This window comes from Cornus florida, unplaced genomic scaffold (assembly GCF_030987335.1).
Source record: "Cornus florida cultivar Cherokee Brave unplaced genomic scaffold, ASM3098733v1 CherokeeBrave_3.0.0_Hap2_Chr03, whole genome shotgun sequence".
In the NCBI taxonomy this organism is placed as follows: Eukaryota; Viridiplantae; Streptophyta; class Magnoliopsida; order Cornales; family Cornaceae; genus Cornus; species Cornus florida.
The window spans coordinates 83,812,266-83,835,373 of record NW_026775573.1 but is presented as its reverse complement, the minus strand read 5'-3'; the positions used below and the strand labels follow the sequence as shown (position 1 = coordinate 83,835,373).

At 41.5% G+C, this 23,108-nt stretch overlaps 1 pseudogene; it reads left to right on the top strand.

Moving 5' to 3' along the window:
• The window catches only part of LOC132301770 (uncharacterized), a 214,380-nt pseudogene that overhangs the window by 114,195 nt on the left and 77,077 nt on the right, over positions 1 to 23,108 (top strand).

Genomic DNA, 23,108 nt, shown 5'->3' with positions numbered 1-23,108 from the left:
ACAAGCCCGTAACATATCCTCCAATATTTGAATGGTACGTTCCAACTGACCATCAGTCTGAGGATGGAATGTCATGCTAAAATGAAGCCCCGTGTCAAGAGCCTCCTGAAAACTCTACCAAAAGTGAGATGTGAACCGCGGATCCTTATCCAAAACAATGGATATAAGAATCACATGAAGCTTGACAATCTATCTCACATACAGTCCACTCAGTCTCTCTGCACTGTCTGTCACTGCCATGGGCAAGAAGTGAGCCGTCTTAGTCAACCTGTCAACTACGACCCAAACGGCGTCATTCCCTGCCTGAGACCTCGGAAGTCCCATTACAAAATCCATAGTGATATGCTCCCATTTCCACTCAGCCACTGGTAATGGTTGCAACAGTCCTGCTGGTCGCTGATGCTCTGCCTTCACTTGCTGACAAGTAAGGCATCGAGCCACAAACTGTGAAACATCCTATTTCATGCCCTACCACCAAAACTATCGTCACAGATTGTGATACATCTTCGTACTACCAGGATGAACTGCGAGCCGAGAGTGGTGAAAATCTCGAAGAACATCCTCACGACAAGACAAGGGAATAAACATCATCCCCTTGTACCTAAGACCGCCGTCTGAATATAAGGTCCAACCCTCTACTTTATTGCCGCCTGAAATCCGAACATAGATGGCCTTCATCTCCCCATCCTCCAACTGTGCCTCAATAACTGTGCTAACAAGAGCCGGTTGAGCCACAAGGCTAAATAAAATAGCTAGCGAAACATCCTCATAAGACTGTAAACCAAGATCTACAAGCTCTTCTAGCATCTTCCATCTGTGAATGGAAATACTAGCAAGAGTTCCCCTTGACTTTCTGCTCAATGCATCGGCCACTACATTGGACTTACTCGGATGGTACTGTAACTCAAAGTCATAGTCCTCCATGAACTTGAACCATCTGCGCTATCTTAAGTTCAAATCCTTCTGAGAGAAGAGATACTTGAGACTCTTGTGATCGACGAAAACCTCAAACTTCTCCCCATACAAATAGTGTCTCCACCCTTTCAGGGCAAAGATAACTGCTGCCAACTCTAAATCATGTGTTGGATTGTTCAACTCGTGAGTCTTCCACTGTCGAGACCCATAAGCAACTACCCGCTCTGTCTGTATCAAGACACAACCCAAACCTTCCCGCAAAGCATCACAAAAGATCACATAAACTAAACCACGTTCAGGAATGATCAAAACTGGAGCCGATGTCAACCTGACCTTCAACTCCTGAAAAGAAAACTCACAAGCCTCGTTCCATACGAACTTGAACCCTTTGCGGGTAAGTCGAGTCATAGGTGCCGCTAAACGAGAGAAATCCCGAACAAATCTCCGGTAATAGCCGGCTAGGCCAAGAAAACTTTGAATCTCAAACACTGTCTTCGGACGTTCCCAATCCATCACCGATTCAGTCTTTGATGGATCCACTGCAACACTGCTCCTTGACATGACATGTCCAAGGAACTTCACTTCCGGTAGCCAAAATTTGCATTTCTCGAACTTGGCGTACAACTGATTATCCCTAAGGATCTGCAACACTGTCGTCAAATGATGCTCATGTTCCTCCATCGAAGCTGAGTATATGAGAATGTCATCAAGAAAAACCACAATGAACTGATCAAGATGGTCACTGAATACATGGTTTATCAAGTCCATAAAAGCTGCTGGAGCATTGGTCAAACCAAATGGCATCACCAGAAACTCATAATGGCCATACCGTGTACGGAAAGCGGTCCTAGATATATCTTCATCCTTAACCTTCAACAGATAGTAACCTGATCTTAAATTAATCTTTGAAAAATAAGTGGCTTCCTTCAACTGATCAAACAAGTCATCAATCATAGGCAAAGGATACCTGTTCTTGATTATAGCGTGGTTCAGCTTGCGATAATTGATGCAAAGTCTTAAAGACCCAACCTTTTTCTTCATAAAAAGAACCGGTGCTCCCCAGGGCGAAGCACTAGGATAAATAACGACCATCCAACTGAGCTTTCAGTTCATCTAGCTCTGCTGGTGCCATGCGGTATAGTGCCATAGAGATGGGTGCAGTACCGGGAATGACATCAATGGCAAAGACAACCTCCCGAAAAGGAGGAAGCTCCATCAAATCCTCAGGAAAGACATCCAGAAACTCACCTATAACTGCCGGAAAAACACGACCCGAACTGCTATCCTCGTCAGCTAATAGGCTAGCCAAGTAGGACCTATGGCGACTCCAGTCACTGATACTAAAAATCATCGGTGAGTGGGAATCACTCTGATCTCCCACAAAGTGAAAAAAATCTCCCTTGGGAGTGCAAACAGTCACCCTCCTGCGGAAGCAATCGATCGTAGCATGAAAGAAGGATAACCAATCCATCCCGAGAATGACGTCAAAGCTGTCATGTCAAAAACAACAAAATCTAACTCTAAAGTCCACCCAGCTATCTCGATAGCACAACCCTAACAAACATAGTCTAAAAACACTGGGCCTCAACTGGTGTGTTAACACAAAGGAAACCATCCCACAGCGTGACCTCCAGACCCAATGAATGTGCAAATGAAGCAGATATGAATGAATGTGATGCACCTGTGTCAACAAGAACTCTAGCCTAAGAACTAAAAACTGGAAAGATACCTCGAACTGTAGAAGTCCCAACAGAGGTATCAGCCTGTGGCAGTGCGTAAGCTCGTCCCTGAGCCCTAGACTGTTGTGAACTGCCCTGGTGGCCCGACTGATGTTCGGAAGCAGTAGGCATAGAGCCTCTGACTAGATATGAACCAACTGATGGCGCCGCTGACTGCGGTGCCTAACGCACCTTGAAACCTGACTACACAACTGATGACTGTGCCGGTGTGGCCTCTGAACCTAAGCCACTCTGTGTCCTGCCTTGTAATTTCTTACACTCTCTCCTGAAGTGACGTAGTTGCTTACAATAACGATAAGCTCTGTGAACCCCCTTCGTTGAAGCAGTAGGCTTACTAGCCTGTGATTGACTGGCCTGTGGCTGAAGTTGTGGGCAGGGAGGCTTGATATGCCCCGGCTGTTGACAGTGGTAACAAATCACTCCCCGGGCTGACCCCGAAGATACTGGAACTTCAAGTATAGATTGAGCCTGCTGTGACTGTCCCTGAGTACTTGAACTATCCCCAGCCTTAGCCTTCTTCTACTAACTCCCAACAAATACTGATGAAGTCTCTCCACGAGACTGTTTATATGAACCCTTGATCCTAAGCTAATCTCGGTCCTCTGCTTCAACCAACATAGCTTTCTACACTACCTCCCTGTAGGTCCTCAAATCTAATACTAAAATCCGTGGCCTAATATCAAGATGTAACCCATCCTAAAACTTTCTCGCCTTGAGCTCATCGGTAGGTACCATCTCCGGTGCATAGCGGGAAAGAGAAGTGAAGCGTGTCTCATACTCAATGACAATCATCCTGCCCTGATAGAGACCTATGAACTGCACTCTCATGTCCTGCCTAATAGCCCTCGGAAAGAAGTGGTCGAAGAATAATGTCCTGAACTCCTCCCATGTTATCACCTCCATATCGTGGATATTAGTTATGGACCTCCACCAGATATTGGCATCCCCCATGAACATAGAGGCAGTCAAAGAGATCCTTAATCGGTCTGTAAGTACTGCCATGCTATAGAGCTTGCGTACCATGAGATCAAGCCATGCCTCTGAAGCAAGTAGATCCATACTCCCTGCAAATTGGCTGATCTTAACCTGCTGTAACTTTATGAAGTAGTCCAACGCCTTATTAGCAACTGGTGCTGGTGCTGGCGTTGGTGCTGGTGTCAGAATCGGCATCCCTGCCATATGCTGATGAAACATCTAGTGAATGGACTCTAACATCCCCAGAGCCACTCCCGGTGCAATATGTTCCTCATAAGTAGGCGCTCGTGGTGGATTAGGATCCACACCACGAGGTCGAGCCCTGGGCCTCCCTGGACCCTGATAAGCGCCGAACACTGTATATTCAAGTGCCCTAAATTACATTAGTTAAGTTCATTAATTGATTATTTTATGTAGATTATCTCCATTTGCATGTTTTTGTACATTTTCAGGTTAAATTGCAAAAAGGAAGCAAAAATGATGCCTTGTGGAATTTTGAACAAAAAGGGTGCCAATTCTGAAATTCTGGCAGCAGTAGAGCCCGGCCTTCCTCGCCATTTTTGACCTAGAAAACTCGAGAACTGGACTCCCATCAAAACATAAAATTTTAAATCCCTGAATCAGCTTTCCAAATCTTCAAGCGGTTCATCATTCGGAGTTTGGAGCAGAGAGTTATGATCTTCTTACCAGAGGTGCGCAGAACTGCCTGGCAGCACTGAAGTGCTGCCTTTCTCCCCATTTTCGACCAACCAAACTTGAGAATTGGGTCTTCATCAAAACATGAAGTTTTTAAACCTCTGAATCCGCTCTCCAAATCTTTAAACAGATCATGATTCCGAGTTCAGAGCACAAAGTTATGGTCATTCTTCCACAGTGGGTCAGTGATGGGCAAGAATTGCATGTTACACATTACACTAATTTCGAGTGCTTGAGGCCACCCTTCGAGTGCTCGAAATTTGGCCAGATTGCAGCTCGGAAATGAACCCCTCTTCAGCCCACTTGTGCATTGGTTTCCACATTTCCACCCTCCTTCTTTATGGAGTGGTTGGGAATGTCTTTGGAGGAGAGAGAGAGCTTGGTTGAAAGATTTAAGGCAACTAAGCGCCACATGCATCATATCCTTCATTCTACAAAATTAGAGGAGAGAGAAGAGAGCAAGAAAGGTGTGTTCTTGAAGCAAAGGAAGGAGCATGAAAATGGAGTCTTGGATGGAGCTTCTTCCTTCTTCTAGCTTAGCAATGGGTAACTAACTCTTTCTCTAGGGAGGTGATGAAGTCCCTCCCTTGTAAGCATGTCCTAGGGTAGTCTATATTGGGGGATTGTAATGTATATTTATGGTCTTTTTCATAGCTAAGAGCACTTCATTTGGTGTAATGAATGTTTATATATGTATGGATGATTTCTTCAAGCTCATTATCTTATGTTAGGTGATGTCTTGTATTAATCTTTTTGCTTGAGTTTACATGGTGAGAATGGAAACAAGGTTATGAAATGATTTAATGGCATGTTGATAGGTGACTTTGATAGACCATTGCTTAGGAAATCCTTTGATGGTGTATGCTTAATCTCTAGCTCCATGTGCTTCATCATTTTGTCAAGAATTTGATAGTCTTTCATTTAAGTAAACGTGTATAAGCTACACCTTAGTTAGGTAGTAATGAATGTTTATATATGTATGGATGATTTCTTCAAGCTCATTATCTTATGTTAGGTGATGTCTTGTATTAATCTTTTTGCTTGAGTTTACATGGTGAGAATGGAAACAAGGTTATGAAATGATTTAATGGCATGTTGATAGCTGACTTTGATAGACCATTGCTTAGGAAATCCTTTGATGGTGTATGCTTAATCTCTAGCTCCATGTGCTTCATCATTTTGTCAAGAATTTGATAGTCTTTCATTTAAGTAAACGTGTATAAGCTACACCTTAGTTAGGTAGTCTAAACATGTTTACCCTTTTGATGGATTGTACTTGTTTGAGACCTAATGTACCTCTTGATTACTTACATGGCAACTATGTGTTGCTATGTAGTTCTTGACCATCATATGTTGTTTTTCCCTTAATTTAGGTCTAATCTAGCATGTGTATAGGGATGGAGGTGGATTTACTTCCTTAGTCTTCTTTACTCGTCTTTCATCTCTTAAATTCTTGCAAGTTCTTAATTTATGCATCTTTACATTCCTATCTTTAGTGACAAACAAACACTCTATACCCCTTCATCATCCTAAGAATGACTCTAGACACTTAGGTTGCCTTATACTAGCGCAGTCCCAGTGGTTCGACTTACCTGACCAATAGCCCTATTTTACAATGATTCGTGCTATTACGAAGGTTGTGTTTAATTGACCAACCGATCAATTTTTTGCGCCGTTGCCGGGGATTGCAAACGGTTTAGCGACCAAGGTTCTAGGGTTAATTTTAGTTTGATTGTGAATATTGTGTCTTGTGAATATTCCTTGTGTGTTTTGACCATCTTTGTGTTTTAAGTGTTGTAAGATTCTAGGGACTCAAAGCTCGCCGTGGGAATGCTAGCAAATTGTGAGTCTAGAGGACCCCAGGTAAGTCTCGTGACTTCTAGTTTCGAATTGTGAATATCATGCATGTGTTAATTTTAGAAGTAGTTAATTTAGTTGTGAAGCCCTTGTAGAGGCTATTATCTTGTTTAATTTCGTGTACAAGCATCGGTCCTTGTCATGGCTATTTATTTTCTGTCTTGATAATTGAGGAGAAAAGGGAACATCGTATGTGGAGTTGTGGATAATGAATTGCTTTGTTGATTATATGCTGTGCTGTTGATGTTTGGTCGTACGTCACTCTCTCTACCCACAATCGATTCGCCCATTTATATCAATTCTCTTGAAAGAACTCTTAGAAGAAACCTTAGGGAATCTACTCTTACAAGGGATCTTGAAACTGAATTTAATACAATGGGGGATAACGTAGGAAATCTGGGGAATGAAAGGGCTGAAATTCCTAATGTAGAACCAATGACTCTTAGAGATCATTTCATCCCTACCAACTATGCTTCTCCTTCTTGCATAGTAATACCAAACATCGATGTAGCTCAATATGAGATCAAATCAAGCACCATCCAAATGCTTCCATCATTTCATGGCTTTGATAATGAAGATCCATATAAGCATCTTAATGAGTTCCTTGAAATCTGTTCGACCATCCGGTTGAGAGGTTTTCCGGACAATGCACTCCATCTCCATCTTTTCCTATTCTCCTTAAAGGATAGGGCAAAATACTGGTTGAACTCCCTCGCTCCCAATTCCATTACTTCTTGGGCTCAATTGCAACAAGAATTCCTTAAGAAGTATTATCCGGTGAGTAAAACCAACCAAATGAGGCGTTCCATTCTAAGATTTTCTCAAATTGATGGAGAACAACTCCATGAGACTTGGGAAAGGCTACAAGATCTTCTTCAAAAATGTCCTTATCATTTGATCCCAAAATGGCAATTAATGCAAGCTTTCTATGCCGGTTTGACCGAAACCCATAGATTCATGGTTGATTCTTCTTGTGGTGGGATGTTCATGTCCAAGAATACAGATGAGGCTTGGACCCTACTTAAGAATTTAAGCGAAAATTCACTTCAACATAATTCTCGTAGGGCTCCGACCTCAACCATTGTAAAGAACACCAACCTTTATCAACCAAAATCAGTAAAGGAGGAATCATCCCAAGTGGATGCCATCGCTCATAAATTCCACCAATTGATGGCACCACATTTTCCTCCTTCATTGGCTCAAAATTCGGCAAGTTCAGTTTGTGCTTCATATACTAGTCCATTCCATCTCTCGGAAGATTGCCCCACACCGGAGCAATTTCCCAATCCCAACCAAGAGCAAGCTAATGCCATGTTCTCAAGGCCCGGGCATAACCCGTATTCCAATACATATAATCCGGGTTGGAGGGACCATCCAAATTTTTCGTGGAGGCAACAAGCCCCATAAAATTCCCAATTTCAAAATCAAGGGCCTCAAAATCAGCCCTCTTCTCAATATCAAGGTAGGCCTTTCCAAGCCTCTTCAAGCTACCGTCCTCCTTACAATCCAAATGTTTCCAATCAACCTCCTGTGTGTCCAACTGACGAGATAGTAGCTGCAAACAAGCAAATGATGGAATCATTGAACAAGCAAATCATGGATTCCAACAAGCAACTTTTAACATCCTTGCTGCCTACTCTCCAAATGGTTCACTCTCATACTCAATCCATAGCTAAGCTCGAAAATCAAGTGGGCCAAATAGCTAACTCGGTGAATCAATTGCTTCAAAAGGACAAGGGCAAGCTTCCCTCTCAACCTTTTGAAAATCCTAGAGGAATGCATGTGATTGATGAAACCCCTCCTCCGAGTGGGCCGACTCATGAACAAGTTCAAGCTATCACCACCCTTCGGAGTGGTAGAGTGGTTGACAACAAGGTTGATGGAGACACAAGTGAGAAAAACCCTCCTTTGAAAAATCCAAATTCAAGCTCTTCTAATCCAAATCCAAGCTCTTTTAATCCAAATTCTTGTCCAAATACCATTCACGAAAATCCCACACATGTCACCCCAAATGTGGAAACTACTTATGAGCCAAAAGTTCCGTTTCCTCAACGTCTTCAAGAGTCGACACATTTTGGGAACAAGAATTGTAAAATTCAAGACATGTGGGAAGTTTTCAAGCAAGTGAAGATTAACTTGCCCCTCTTGGATGCTATCAAGCAAATCCCTCCCTATGCAAAATTTCTCAAAGATTTGTGCACTCAAAAGCGCACTTCTAAAAATCATTTGCCAAAAAAGGTGAGGTTGACTGAAAATGTTAGTGCTATCATTCAGCACAGCACTCCTCCGAAGTATAAGGATCTGGGTGCCCCCACAATCTCTTGCGTCATTGGTGACAGGAAAATCGAGAGGGCCCTCCTTGACTTAGGAGCTAGTGTGAATTTAATTCCATATTCAGTCTACCTACAACTTAGTTTGGGAGATCTTAAGCCGACTTTCGTGGTTTTGCAACTTGCCGATAGATCGGTCAAGCATCCACAAGGTATTCTCGAGGACGTTATCATCAAAGTGGACAAATTCTACTTCCCGGTAGATTTTGTGGTTCTTGATACGGAACCGGTCCATGACCCAAAAAAGCACATTCCCGTGATCCTTGGTAGGCCATTTTTAGCCACGGCTAATGCATCAATTAATTACCAAACTGGGGTGATGGACATTGCTTTTGGAAACATGCAAGTCAAACTCCACATCTTTCATGCAACTCAACATCCCTCCAATGAGGATGATTGTTTTCTTGTGGATGTCATTGATGAAGTGGTCGAAGAATCTCTCCCCTTCATTCTAAGCAAAGATCCTCTTGAAACTTGCATGTCCCATTTTGACTTCTCAAACTTTGATGTTGATCAAACCATTCAAGAAGTCAATTCCTTGCTTGATATTAATGCTATCATGGATGTACCTCCTTGGAAAATTCTAAAAGAACCACTTCCCCAACTTTCCACAACTCCTTCGGTCCCATCATTGCTATCTCCACCACAACTTGAGCTTAAGCTGCTCCCGGCCCATCTCAAGTATGTGTTCCTTGGTCCAAAGCAAACCCTTTCGGTCATCATTGCCTCGGACCTTCAAAAAGACCAAGAGACCAACCTTTTAGCGGTGCTCCAAGAGCATAAAGAAGCTATTGGTTGGATAGTGGCAGATTTGAAAGGAATTGACCCCTCCATTTGTATGCACCGCATTCATATGGAGGATGATGCAAAGCCTACTAGAGAGGTCCAGCGCCGGTTAAATCCAAATATGAAGGAAGTGGTCATGAAAGAGGTGATCAAATTGCTAGATGCGGGAATCATCTACCCTATCTCTGATAGCAAGTGGGTAAGCCCCACACAAGTTGTTCCCAAGAAATCTGGTCTCACCGTTGTTGAAAATTCGGCGGGTGAGCTCGTGCCACAACGAACTACCACCGGGTGGCGTGTGTGCATTGACTACCGAAAACTCAATTCATCAACTAGGAAGGATCATTTCCCACTCCCATTCATAGATCAAATCCTAGAAAGGTTAGCCCACCAAAGCTTCTATTGTTTTCTTGATGGTTATTCCGGCTATAACCAAGTGGCAATCGCCCCCCAAGATCAAGAGAAAACAACATTCACATGTCCCTGTGGTACTTTTGCCTATCGACGCATGCCTTTTGGTCTATGCAATGCGCCGGCAACGTTCCAAAGGTGCATGATGTCCATATTCTCCGATATGGTTGAAAAGTTCTTGGAAGTTTTCATGGACGATTTTTCCGTATTTGGCTCCTCCTTTGACTCGTGTCTCAAAAATTTATCTCTTGTGCTCCAAAGATGCAAAGAGACGAATCTAATTCTAAGTTGGGAGAAAAGCCACTTCATGGTCCAAGAAGGCATTGTTTTAGGACATGTCATTTCTAAACGGGGAATCGAGGTAGACAAGGCAAAAGTTGAGTTGATCTCTAATCTTCCTCCATCGAATTCCGTCCGTCAAATCTGTTCTATTCTTGGCCATGCCAGATTCTATCGTCGCTTCATCAAAGATTTTAGCAAAATCTCACGGCCCTTGTGTAATCTCTTAGCCAAGGATGTTCCGTTCAATTTTGATGATGCTTGCATGGAAGCTTTCATTAAACTTCGCACTCTCCTCTTATCCGCCCCAATCATGAAACCACCTAATTGGTCTCTTCCTTTTGAGATCATGTGTGATGCATCCGACTACGCATTAGGGGCGGTTTTGGGCCAACGTGTGGATAAACTTCCGCATGTCATTTATTATGCCAGCAAGACTCTCTGCGATGCCCAATTGAACTACACCACCACTGAAAAAGAATTGCTAGCTGTGGTGTACGCCTTGGATAAATTTCGCTCTTATCTTCTTTGTTCCAAGGTCATCGTCTTTTCAGATCATATCGCTCTTAGGCATTTGTTAGCGAAAAAAGAGACAAAACCCCGTTTAATTCGATGGATCCTCTTACTTCAAGAGTTTGACATTGAAATCTGGGACAAAAAAGGGACCGACAATGTTGTCGCCGATCATCTCTCTCACTTGCTTATTGAAAAATCTTCCGAATTTGCAGCCATCTGTGATTCTTTTCCAGATGAGCAACTTCTTCAAGTTTCACATTCCAATCTTCCATGGTTTGCAGATATTGTCAATTATCTTGCGGTTAGCAAAATTCCAGCTCATTGGTCCAAATAAGAGAGGGACCGGTTTTTCTCCCAAGTCAAGCATTTCTTTTGGGAAGATCCAGAACTATTCAAGTATTGCCCGGACCAAATCATCCGGCGATGCATTCCTGAAACCGAGACCACAAGCATTCTAAATTTTTGCCATACTCTTGCTTGTGGAGGCCATTTCAGTGCCAAAAAGACCGCTAACAAAGTTCTTCAAAGCGGATTCTTTTGGCCTACCTTGTTTCGGGATGTATACAATTTTTGTAAATCGTGTGAACGATGTCAAAAACTTGGATCCATGTCCTGAAGAGACATGATGCCCCTCACCAACATTTTAATTGTTGAAATTTTTGATGTGTGGGGGATTGACTTCATGGGACTATTTCCATCTTTTTATGGCTATGAGTACATCCTTGTAGCGGTGGATTATGTGTCTAAATGGGTTGAAGCCGAGGCTACCAAAACCGATGATCATAAAGTCATGATCCATTTCATTCAGTCTCACATCTTTAGTCGTTTTGGTACACCCCAAGCAATCATTAGTGATGGCGGATCTCATTTCCAAAATCGTTATCTCAAATCCGTCCTTGCTAAGTATTCAGTCATTCATAAGGTTGCTACACCTTACCACCCTCAAACGAGTGGTCAAGTAGAGATTTCTAACCGGGAGATTAAGCACATTTTGGAAAAAACAGTTAGACCGGACCGCAAAGATTGGTCATTAAGGCTAAACGATGCGCTTTGGGCTTACCAGACAGCTTATAAGACACCCATTGGCATATCACCATATCGACTTGTCTTTGGCAAAGCATGTCATCTCCCGGTAGAATTAGAGCACTGTGTTTATTGGGCCATAAAAAGGTTCAATTTTGATCTTAAACAAGCCGGCTCTAATCGTGCGTTGCAATTAAATGAACTTGAGGAATTGCGTAATGACGCGTATGAAAGTGCAAAAATCTATAAGGCAAAGACTAAAGCTTTTCATGACAAACACATCGTCAAGAAGTCTTTTGCCCCCGGACAAAAGGTTTGGTTTTTCAATTCCCGCTTGGAACTCTTTCCCGGTAAACTCCGGTCAAGATGGGATGGTCCATACATTGTCACTACTGTCTTTCCTCATGGAGCAATCGAACTTTATGATCCTGCAAAAGGATCACTCTTCAAGGTTAATGGCCAACGACTTAAGCCTTGCATTGATGGCACAATCCCAACCCGAAAAGTTGAGGAAGTCCTCTTGACGGACCCAATTTATGAGGATTAGTGCCAACTCTAACTTCGTCTAGCTATCGACATTAAATTTAGCAAAGCAAGGGAATAAATTCTTTCGATGTTCCAAGCTTCTCTACCTTCTTAAATTGCTCGTGCCTTGAAATTTTCTGGGAAATGGTTTCGATAAGCCAAAAATTTGATTTTTCTGAAATGGTCTTCAGTTGTGTTTTGCAATTTTAGACTGGCCTCTTAGACCTTCTCAGCTCTAATTTTCATTCCCGGAAATTTCCATCGCTTTCGAGCAATTTCATAGGATCTTTGGCATGCAACTCATGTGCAATATCTCATTTTTAATGCATTGTTGAAATGTTCTTAATCTCATCCATGCATTGAAGAGATGTTCCAAAGCTTGAAAATTTTCTCAAAATCATCCATGCATTGTGTGAGGTTGTAAAAGTTGGGAAATCTTCTTGAAATCATCCATGCACTCATTGAAAAAAAAAAAAAAAAATTGCACAGTTTGAAAATTTTTCTAAATTTTCCATGCATTGCAATGAAGTGTAGAGTTTGACAATTTTCCCTCCTTGCATTAGAATGGATTGAAGTTCAAAAGTTTAAAAATTGTCCATGCATTAGAACGAAGTTGAAAAGTTTTCAAAATTTTCCATCCATGCATTACATTGGAATGAATTTGCAAAGTTTTAGAAAAATTTTCAGAAATTTAATTCATGCATTGTGTGATGTTGCAAAGGTTTAAAAATTTTCCTACATTCATCCATGCATTTGAAGAGACCAAATTCCATCCATGCATTTGAGATGAAGTGAAAAGTTTAAAATTTTCCATGCATTGAATTAAAATGGAGTTGCTAAGTTTTAAAAAAATTTCCATTCATTAGAGCTGAGGTGCAAAGTTAAAAAAAATTTTCCATCCATGCAAAAATTTAATCCATTGCATCCATGCAAATTGCAAATTGCATCCAAATGATGTTGCATCATGTATACATGATGCAAGATGTATATACAGTTTATACATTGGAATGATCAGGTAGATGCACAGTATATTCAAAATGCTCAAAATGATGTTACATCATGTATACACAGTTTATACATTGCATGGGAATGAAATGCAAATTACATCCATGCAAATATGTGAGCAAAAGTATGCATCCACCCATCACTGCCATCCATGCAAACCCATTCATGCATCCATGCAAGCTCACGATGCATCCATGCAAGCTCACTACCTTCACATTGCAACCATTCAATTTCCATGGTGTGCAACTTCATTTCCGAACCTACTGATGCCAATTTCGTGCAGTCCAAAGTCTAGTTGAGTGCTTAAAAATTCCAACCCACAATTCCGAACCCACTGCCTTATTTTCGAGCACTCTCATTCCCCATTTCGAGTGCTCGAACATCCTTGCAGCTGCTCGAAAGCTTTGCCCAAATATCCTGAGGCTACTGTTTCCATTTCGAGCACTCGAAGTCCCCTTGCGAGTGCTCGAAAACTTCATGCATCACAACCCGAGACACTGTCTTCAATTCGAGTGCTCGCAGGCTCAGTTCGAGCACTCGAATCTGCTTCCTCACTCTCTTTTAAACCATCAACCCTCAACCCACTTCAAACCACACCCTCTCCCTTCTCGGCAGAAACCACCTTCCACTCCTCAAACCATCCAACCATCACCCCAATAAACACCCCTCTTGGCATTCCACTCCTCCACTACCCTTCCCAACTTACCATCCCAACAACCACCTCAAACCTTCCCACTCTCCCACCTCTCGGCACCTCCTCTCTCAACCCCAACTCTTAACTGCACCATGCACCCACAACCTCATAAACCTGAGCCACACTCATACACACTTCAACCCTCCCCATGCATGAACCAACCAAACCACCCCGAGCTTACTTCGAGTGCTCGCGGCAACAACCAACTTCCTATCTCGGCTTCTTTCCACCTCCAAACCAACCTCATCTTAAACCCACCTCAACTCCTCACAAACAACCATCTCGGCAACCCCTCTCCATGCAAACCAACCCACCCCATGCATTCACAAACCCACCTGCTCGAGCTTGTTCAACCCTCACCCAAGCAAACCTCACACCCTCCTCATAACCATCTCTCTCTCAAAAACAAACCAACTTCCCTCTCAACCATGCAGTTGCCACCACAAACCAACCTCCACGACCTGCATCCACCTTACCCATACCACCCCATACAACTCCTTCACACCCAGCAAGCCACAAACCATCCACCTTCAACCAACCTCCCAAACCCCATGCACCAACACCATCTCTCCCTCGGCAACAACCACCCAACCACCCATTTTCTCTACCTACAACAACCAATCACCCTCACCTCACTCGAGCTCCCCCTTGCAAGTGCTCGAACACCCCACTCTCTTCTCACTCAACAGCCAAGCACCACCATCCAACTCCATGCCCTGCATGCATGCATGCAAGCCCATGCATGAATGCTCCTCAACCAGCCACCAACAAAACCAACCCACGACCAACCCCTCTCCAAAACCAACCCACTTCCATGCATGCTCCAAACTTCATTCCAACCTCATCTCTCACCCCAAACACTAAACCAAACCCTCTCTGCTAAATTCTAGAGCACTCGAAGCCAAGCTTCGAGTGCTCGCCATTGCCTAAGCTCTCTCACTCACCACCCGAGCACTCAACCTCTCTCACCCCTCGGCTCCCAACTCTCTGCCCTTATTTCGAGCACTCGAAGTCCAACTTCGAGTGCTCGAACCAAGCTTACCCTTCTCTCTTTTAAACCCCGAACCCACACTCCACTTCCCTTCCCACTCTAGGTCACATTCAAAACCAACCAACCTCACATCTCTCTTCTCAGCATTCACCAAGCCACCCACACCACCCTCTCAACCAAACCACCATCAACCTACCACAACCCCCAAATTCTCACTCACCTCAATACCCCACCACCCCATCATCTCACCTCCCTCTTCCTGCCTTCCTTCTTGCTCTCGGATACCCTGAAATTCAGGTCTGTGTCTTCTTCATTTGTTTTTCTTTTCCTTTGTTCATTCATGGTGTTTTACAAGGAGGATGGGCTTGTAATGTTGGAGTTTGGTTTTGTTGATGCTTTGTTGTTGATTTGTTGATGATAGAGCTTGATTTGCTTGTCAAAAATTTTGGGTTTCATCATCCACCCCTCATTTTCACCTTCTCCTTTTTGTGGTGCACGCCAGGTGTTCGCTGAAATTCCTTAACCAAGTCCACTTCTCTAATAGTCTCGTGCCAGTCCTTCTCGCCCTCCTAGACCCTCTGCAGGTGCCCGTGCTGTCAATCGTGAGCGACCACGTGATCCTTGGGATCGCAAACAACTCAACTACGAGCTTTCTTTTCCGCTCACGGATGCCTTTGACATTCTACCCACTACTTCGTGGGCTGTAGCCGAATTGACTAACCGGCATCTGCAGCACATTTGCGCGCCCCTTGCCAGGGTTGCCTACCCCCGTGTAGTGCGCCTCTTCTACCAGAATCTCCAATGCCCTGAAGAGCCACCCATTTCTCTCACTACATCCATTGATGGCACCACCTATGCTTTCACTATGACTGACATCATTCAGGTTTCTGGTTGCCCCATTGAGTGCCCCGATGACATTGTCAATCGTGAGAATCTCCCTTTATATGAGGAGCCGGATACATTAACTGTGGAGTAGGTTGTCGCTGCCATTTGCAATGTTGACGATCCTAATAAACCCCGGTCTTTTATCCGCAAAACCAATCTTCCGGAACGCCTCTGGTTCATTGACACTGTTTTCAAGCACAATGTCTGCCCTTTGGTGCATAGCACCGAGCGTAGGGGCCTCCTTTTGCAAGCCTTATATGCCATGGACCAAGGCCAATGGTTCTCCATCCCGAAGCTCATTTGGACAACATTTATGAAGTTTTGGCATGACGCTCATAATGCACGGGCTCCGCGAGTTGAAAATCAGAAATTGCCTTTGCCGTTTTTCATCACTCGGCTCCTAAAGCACAAGGGTTTCATTGTTCCTCCCCATAAACCAAAAGGCGAAAAGATTAAAAATTTTACCAAGCGCCGGTGGATCAATGTTCTTAGCCATTCTAGTACCCCTCAGCCTGCTGCCCCCCTGTTCATCCAAGCTCCACCTCCTCCTCTTTCTGAGGATGCTTCCACGGTAGCAGCCGCTGCAAGGGTGGAGCCTCTGGTCGACTCTCAGCAGGACCAGGCTTTCATCCGGGCTAGCATTGCTGGTATTCATGAGCGGATGGATCGTTTTGAGAATTCTTTGTCCGCGTACACTCGGACTATGTGTGAGACTTCTTCACGTGCTGAAGAAGATCGTCGTCTTGCTGCTGAAGACCGTCGTGTCGCAGCTGAGGAACTTCGTTTGGCTTCCGCCGAACGGCGTAAGACTCAATCTCTCCTCCATTCCATCCTCGCCCATTTACCCTCTGGCCCATAGCTTGTTGCGAGTGTTGGACCTTATCTTTTTGTTCATATGTAAATATTTCTCTTGTATCTTTTGTTTTACTTTTGAACTTTCAGAATTTGCTATGTATAGGTTGCTCTAGTAGACATGATCTATGTACAGCTCTTTTGTAATCATGTAAACTTCCTTTTGAATGCAAATTCTCTCTTTTCTGTTAACTTTTTGTTCATCTTTTTTTTTTTTTTTTTTTTTTTTTTTTTTTTTTTTCTGTATATGTGCTTGTGCTATTAATACCCTTTGTGGTTGTTTCTTTTTGTTCTTCATCATACTATCTAGGTGACGCAGTTCATTTCTAGTTTGGGGGTTTTGTTTCACCATGCCGTTTCCTCCCCCTGGGTATTTTTGTTCGTTTTTATTTTTCTGTCATTTTTTGTCTTTAACTTCAACCCATGTCCACATTGAGGACACTGTGTAGTTTAAGTTTGGGGGTGCAATATTGCATTTTTGGCATAGTTTTGGTATCACTATTTTGTAAAGTAATGATAGTATAGCTTGAAACTTGTCGGAGACAAAGCATATGTTTAATACCTTGTGTATAGAAGCAATTGAGAATTCTTGAAAATAAAGAAATTTGAATTTGAAGTAATCATGCAAAATACAATGTAGTCTGTATAAATGCCTCAATTAGATTCTTGCTGGATTTACACTCTTATAAGCTTCACAATGCACAGATGCACATTGGAAACTTAACTGTGAGGCATGCAACTTGATTGACCTTGACCTTGGCCAAGTTAATCTGATTTGATGAACCTGATAGATGAATATCTTTGGCATGATATAAGTTCATTGTCATAAAAAAAAAAAAAATGAAGATGAGAAAGAAAGAAAATAATGACCAGTTGAAGTTCGTAGCCTTTCCAACTCGAGTTATTAAGCCCTATGGAGTGTCTCTACACTTAACACCCTAAAGCCGTCTGGTTTGGGAGTTATTGGCCTAACGCTTGCTACATGGGTTGGTTAGAAAGCTTAAAGGACTTAAACATTGCACGGTCATTCAAAAAATGTGTGTAATAAACATGGTTTGTTGGAATTCGTAGCCTTTCCAACTTGAGCTACTAAGCCCTAGGAGTGTCTTTACACTTAGCACCCTAAAGCCGTCTGGTTTAGGAGTTGTTGGCCTAACGCTCGCTACATAGGTTGGTTTGAAAGCTTAAAGGATTTCAACACTGCACAACCATTTTATGTTTCACTTTTGAGTTATAATAAATTCTTAACAGGCAACAAAAGTTGTCTTGAAAATAAAATCATGCCTTAGGGACTTCATGTAAAGGGGAATTCATTGATTTGAAAACTTGTGCCTTGGAATTGGAAAAGAAAGTAAAAGCCGCATGTTGAGAATTCAATTCACTTTCACTGGAGTTTGAGTTATTTCCATTTAAGAGATGACAATTGAATTATTTATATGGACTATGATGTTGATGCATGCATGTTGAAATGGTTTTTGCCAATTTTTGTATCAATGCTTCATATATGCAAGGTAGTCTTCCCAATGATCCCGTCTCCAGCTATTTATCTGTTTCAAGTTGTATTTGAGCTATGTTTATATTTATTTTTGCCATGGTTGATATTTTTGTAATAGCATTCCCATGTTTTTCATTCCATTGAGCTTTTCATTTTGGTTTTGCTAAGGGACTAGCAAAATGTAAGTTTGGGGGTGTGATAAGCGCCGAATACTGTATATTCAAGCGCCCTAAATTACATTAGTTAAGTTCATTAATTGATTATTTTATGTAGATTATCTCCATTTGCATGTTTTTGTACATTTTCAGGTTAAATTGCAAAAAGGAAGCAAAAATGATGCCTTGTGGAATTTTGAACAAAAAGGGTGCCAATTCTGAAATTCTGGCAGCAGTAGAGCCCGTCCTTCCTCCCCATTTTTGACCTAGAAAACTCAAGAACTGGACTCCCATCAAAACATAAAGTTTGTAAAGCCCTGAATCAGCTTTCGAAATCTTCAAGAAGTTTGTCATTCGGAGTTTGGAGCAGAGAGTTATGATCTTCTTACCAGAGGTACGCAGAACTGCCTGGCAGCACTAAATTGCTGCCTTTCTCCCCATTTTCGACCAACCAGACTTGAGAATTGGGTCTTCATCAAAACATCAAGTTTTTAAAGCTCTAAATCAGATCTCCAAATCTTCAAACAGATCATCATTCGGAGTTTGGAGCACAAAGTTATGGTCATTCTTCCACAGTGGGTCAGTGATGGGCAAGAATTGCATGTTACACATTACACTAATTACGAGTGCTCGAGGCCACCCTTCGAGTGCTCAAAATTTGGCCAGATTGCAGCTCGGAAATGAACCCCTCTTCAGCCCACTTGTGCATTGGTTTCCACATTTCCACCCTCCTTCTTTATGGAGTGGTTGGGAATGTCTTTGGAGGAGAGAGAGAGCTTGGTTGAAAGATTTAAGGCAACTAAGGGCCACATGCATCATATCCTTCATTCTACAAAATTAGAGGAGAGAGAAGAGAGCAAGAAAGGTGTGTTCTTGAAGCAAAGGAAGGAGCACGAAAATGGAGTCTTGGATGGAGCTTCTTCCTTCTTCTAGCTTAGCAATGGGTAACTAACTCTTTCTCTAGGGAGGTGATGAAGTCCCTCCCTTGTAAGCATGTCCTAGGGTAGTCTATATTGGGGGATTGCAATGTATATTTATGGTCTTTTTTATAGCTAAGAGCACTTCATTTGGTGTAATGAATGTTTATATATGTATGGATGATTTCTTCAAGCTCATTATCTTATGTTAGGTGATGTCTTGTATTAATCTTTTTGCTTGAGTTTACATGGTGAGAATGGAAATAAGGTTATGAAATGATTTAATGGCATGTTGATAGGTGACTTTGATAGACCATTGCTTAGGAAATCCTTTGATGGTGTATGCTTAATCTCTTGCTCCATGTGCTTCATCATTTTGTCAAGAATTTGATAGTCTTTCATTGAAGTAAATGTGTATAAGCTACACCTTAGTTAGGTAGTCTAAACATGTTTACCCTTTTGATGGATTATACTTGTTTGAGACCTAATGTACCTCTTGATTACTTACATGGCAACTATGTGTTGCTATGTAGTTCTTGACCATCATATGTTGTTTTTCCCTTAATTTAGGTCTAATCTAGCATGTGTATAGGGATGGAGGCGGATTCACTTCCTTAGTCTTCTTTACTCGTCTTTCATCTCTTAAATTCTTGCAAGTTCTTAATTTATGCATCTTTACATTCTTATCTTTAGTGACAAACAAACACTCTATACCCCTTCATTATCCTAAGAATGACTCTAGACACTTAGGTTGCCTTAGACTAGCGCAGTCCCAGTGGTTCGACTTACCCGACCAATAGCCCTATTTTACAATGATTCGTGCTGTTACGAAGGTTGATGTTTAATTGACCAACCGATCAGACCCCGTACGAGCTTGGTGTCTGCAACCTGATCCTCAGCCTGCTCATCCACTTCGACGTGATAAGAATACTCTTCGTGAGTCAAGACCATGTGCTACACACATAAGGGACAAGGTCAAAAACAATGCAAGTCATTAAGACCTAATGTGACTCATGCCATGAATGCATGAAACAAGTATCACATAGTAGATGTAAGAAATGTATGCAACATACAATCATGCTAAAATATACAAGCATATACGACATGCCAACACAAAACAAGCATATACAAAATGCTAAGGTATACAAGCATACACAACATACTAAAATAGTTAAGGTAGACTCCAAAATATACTACCACATAAGCGAGTAGACATGTTATTAAGTCAAAACATGTTATCAAGAAACACGTAAACATATCAAAGCGTGTTAACAAAAGCATAATATGCACCCAAAACCCGTCGTCCTAAGGTTTTCGAACCTAGGAGCTCTGATACCCCTTGTGACGGCCCAATTTTTTCAACCCGGTGCGTTAGTGATGACTCGAAAGTTGACTCGCTAACAGATCCAAAATACTGAAGCAAAAGATGAAACTAAAGTCCTTTGAGAAATAAATCATCTCTAAGACACCAATGTGACATTCCATGAAGTCACGAAACTTAAAGAGAGTGAAAAAGGAAACTAGTGTCAAAACGGGCAAAATTCGTTAATTAAGGGCAAAATGGTCAATGATAATTAAAAGAGACAATTGAATCTAAACAAGTCAAACAAGGTGAATACAACCTAATCTAATCATTTCACAAGATTGCAAGACGTTCTAAGAACTTTGGCCAAAAATCCTACAAGACGCATTTTCCTAGTTTAAGCGAAAACTGACACTACCTCACTAAAATATGAATAAATCCCATTCTAATTTGAATTTTAGAATGGAATTGGTACCATTGGAAATCTGACTCAAAATCCTTGAGTTTAGGCTCACGAATCACCTCATTTGGATTAGAAATGAAGGAGTTATGACCTTTTGAAGTTGGAGCATCAGTGCTGAAACATAACAGAGAGGCTGTGTGCATGCAACCTATTTCGGTTAACCAAAATGGAGTTTCGGATGATCGAACTGGACAAAAATTTTGCTGAAATCATATTTTTGAGGGGAAGTCATTTCGGTAGACCGAAATAAGGGTCGACCGAAATAGGCCAAAATAGAGAAAAAAACTACTGGAATGAGTGATTTACTGTGCAAAAGAATTTCCAAAAGCCATCGGTCAACCGAACTAGCATTTCGGATGACCAAAATGACTCGAATAGGTGCTAAAATGCTAGAAAAAGGTCCTCGGTCCAATCCTAAGGTGATGCATGCACCCCATATGATTCGGACATGCTTAAAAACGTTCCCTAGCCTCAAAAGAGCATCCATAGCATGCTAAAACAAAAGGGAACTTAAAACTTACTCCAATGCATGATTTTTTTATTTTATAAAAATTCTTAATTTATCCATAAATAGTTCAAAAGTCAAAACTTAAGAGTTTTGTGAGATGTGATTATGCACACAAACGCAAAATGATGCAGTAGATACGCTACAATGGCATACGGCCTCATTACAATCCATTTACAAATTTTGACATGTCAAACCTCTAATTTTTATATTAGGCTATATTTGCAATACTTGAACTTTTAGAACATGCTTATGAACATCAAGTTAATGGCCCTTGGCCTCATGTTGTATATACAAAACAAGTATCAAAAAGTGTACTTAAGTACATATTATATATTTCAAAGCAAAACTAGCATTTTACAACAAAATGGTACTACATGCTAACACTTGCAAGTTTTTCCCAAATTACAACAAAGTACTTCAAGGCATTAAAGCAACTTAGGGATGTGATGCATCCCAAAACAAAGTTTCTTTACCTGCAAAATGACCCAAACAACGAGGGTGAGTAAACAAGTTACTCGTAGGATGTGGTGCATGTGCATGCCCTATAGTTTCAAGTATAATGCAAACCAAACATAGATCATTACAAGGGTGCATTCCACCTAACGTCTATGTTTTTAAGGTACTCTAAGGGATCATCTCAAGCTATACAAATATTTGAAGTGATAAACACATAGCATCTAAGTATACATAAACAAGTACACTAACCGTATTGAAACTAAAATTACCAAATCACAAGCTACAAGAAATCCATGATTTACAACTTGGAATATAATGCAAAATCAAATAATGGAAAGAGTAGGATATGTGGCCATGAGACCATACAAGTTATTTTGGGTAATTACGACCGACAAGGTACTACCTAGTGCGCACTATGACTTAGGAGAATTCTTATCCTCCATACTAGAGCCAAACCCTAGCCATCAACATTTCATATCCTTACAAGTTTCCAAAAATCAACAAGTCCATAACATTTATATAATCTCAATGCATGAAACTATCTACCAACCACAAGTAAGGTGAAACCACGCAAACCATGCCCTAAGGTTACATGTCTAAAGTGGCAAGTTAATGATACTACATATTACACTAAAGCAATTTAATATCAATGTAGGCCACAATTACTAATCATGCAAAATAGTAATTTACCTACAAATAAATATAAGTGTCATATACAGGATCTTTATACTAGACCTTCAATGAATTTTCTATTACTCAACAATATAAGTACCAACTACAAGAAATCCACAATAGACCCTCAATAAAATCACAAGTATTAGGCAAGTCATTTAACAATAATTTACTTATTCCATTTAATAGTTATATGCATGCTTTAATTCACAAATCCTAAGTCAAGCATAATAAATCTCTATTTATATGCAAATACAAGAATTTAAAAAACATGTAATCAATATATATCAAGCTCCAATATATATAAAACCCAAAGAGGATAAACATACAACCACCCCTACCTCAATAGAGAATTGAATCTCTATAATCCAATGCAACCAAGCTAAAAATGGAAAATCAAACTAGGGTTTTGTAAAGGAGAATGAGATGAAGCTAAAGTATTCCAAGCTTAAAGGTCTAAGGTGAGTGGAAGGAGGCCAAAAATGAAGTCAAAGCTTTAAGTCAAGCTTTCCTCCAATGGTGGCTAAGTTAGGGCTTGAGAGGAAAGAGATGAAGTGAAAAATGAAATGCAAACCCTAAGTTAAATGTGGTGGGATTATCCACTCACTATGTGCTCTTGCACTACCTCACACACACACACTTGTAAGACTAAGTATGTTG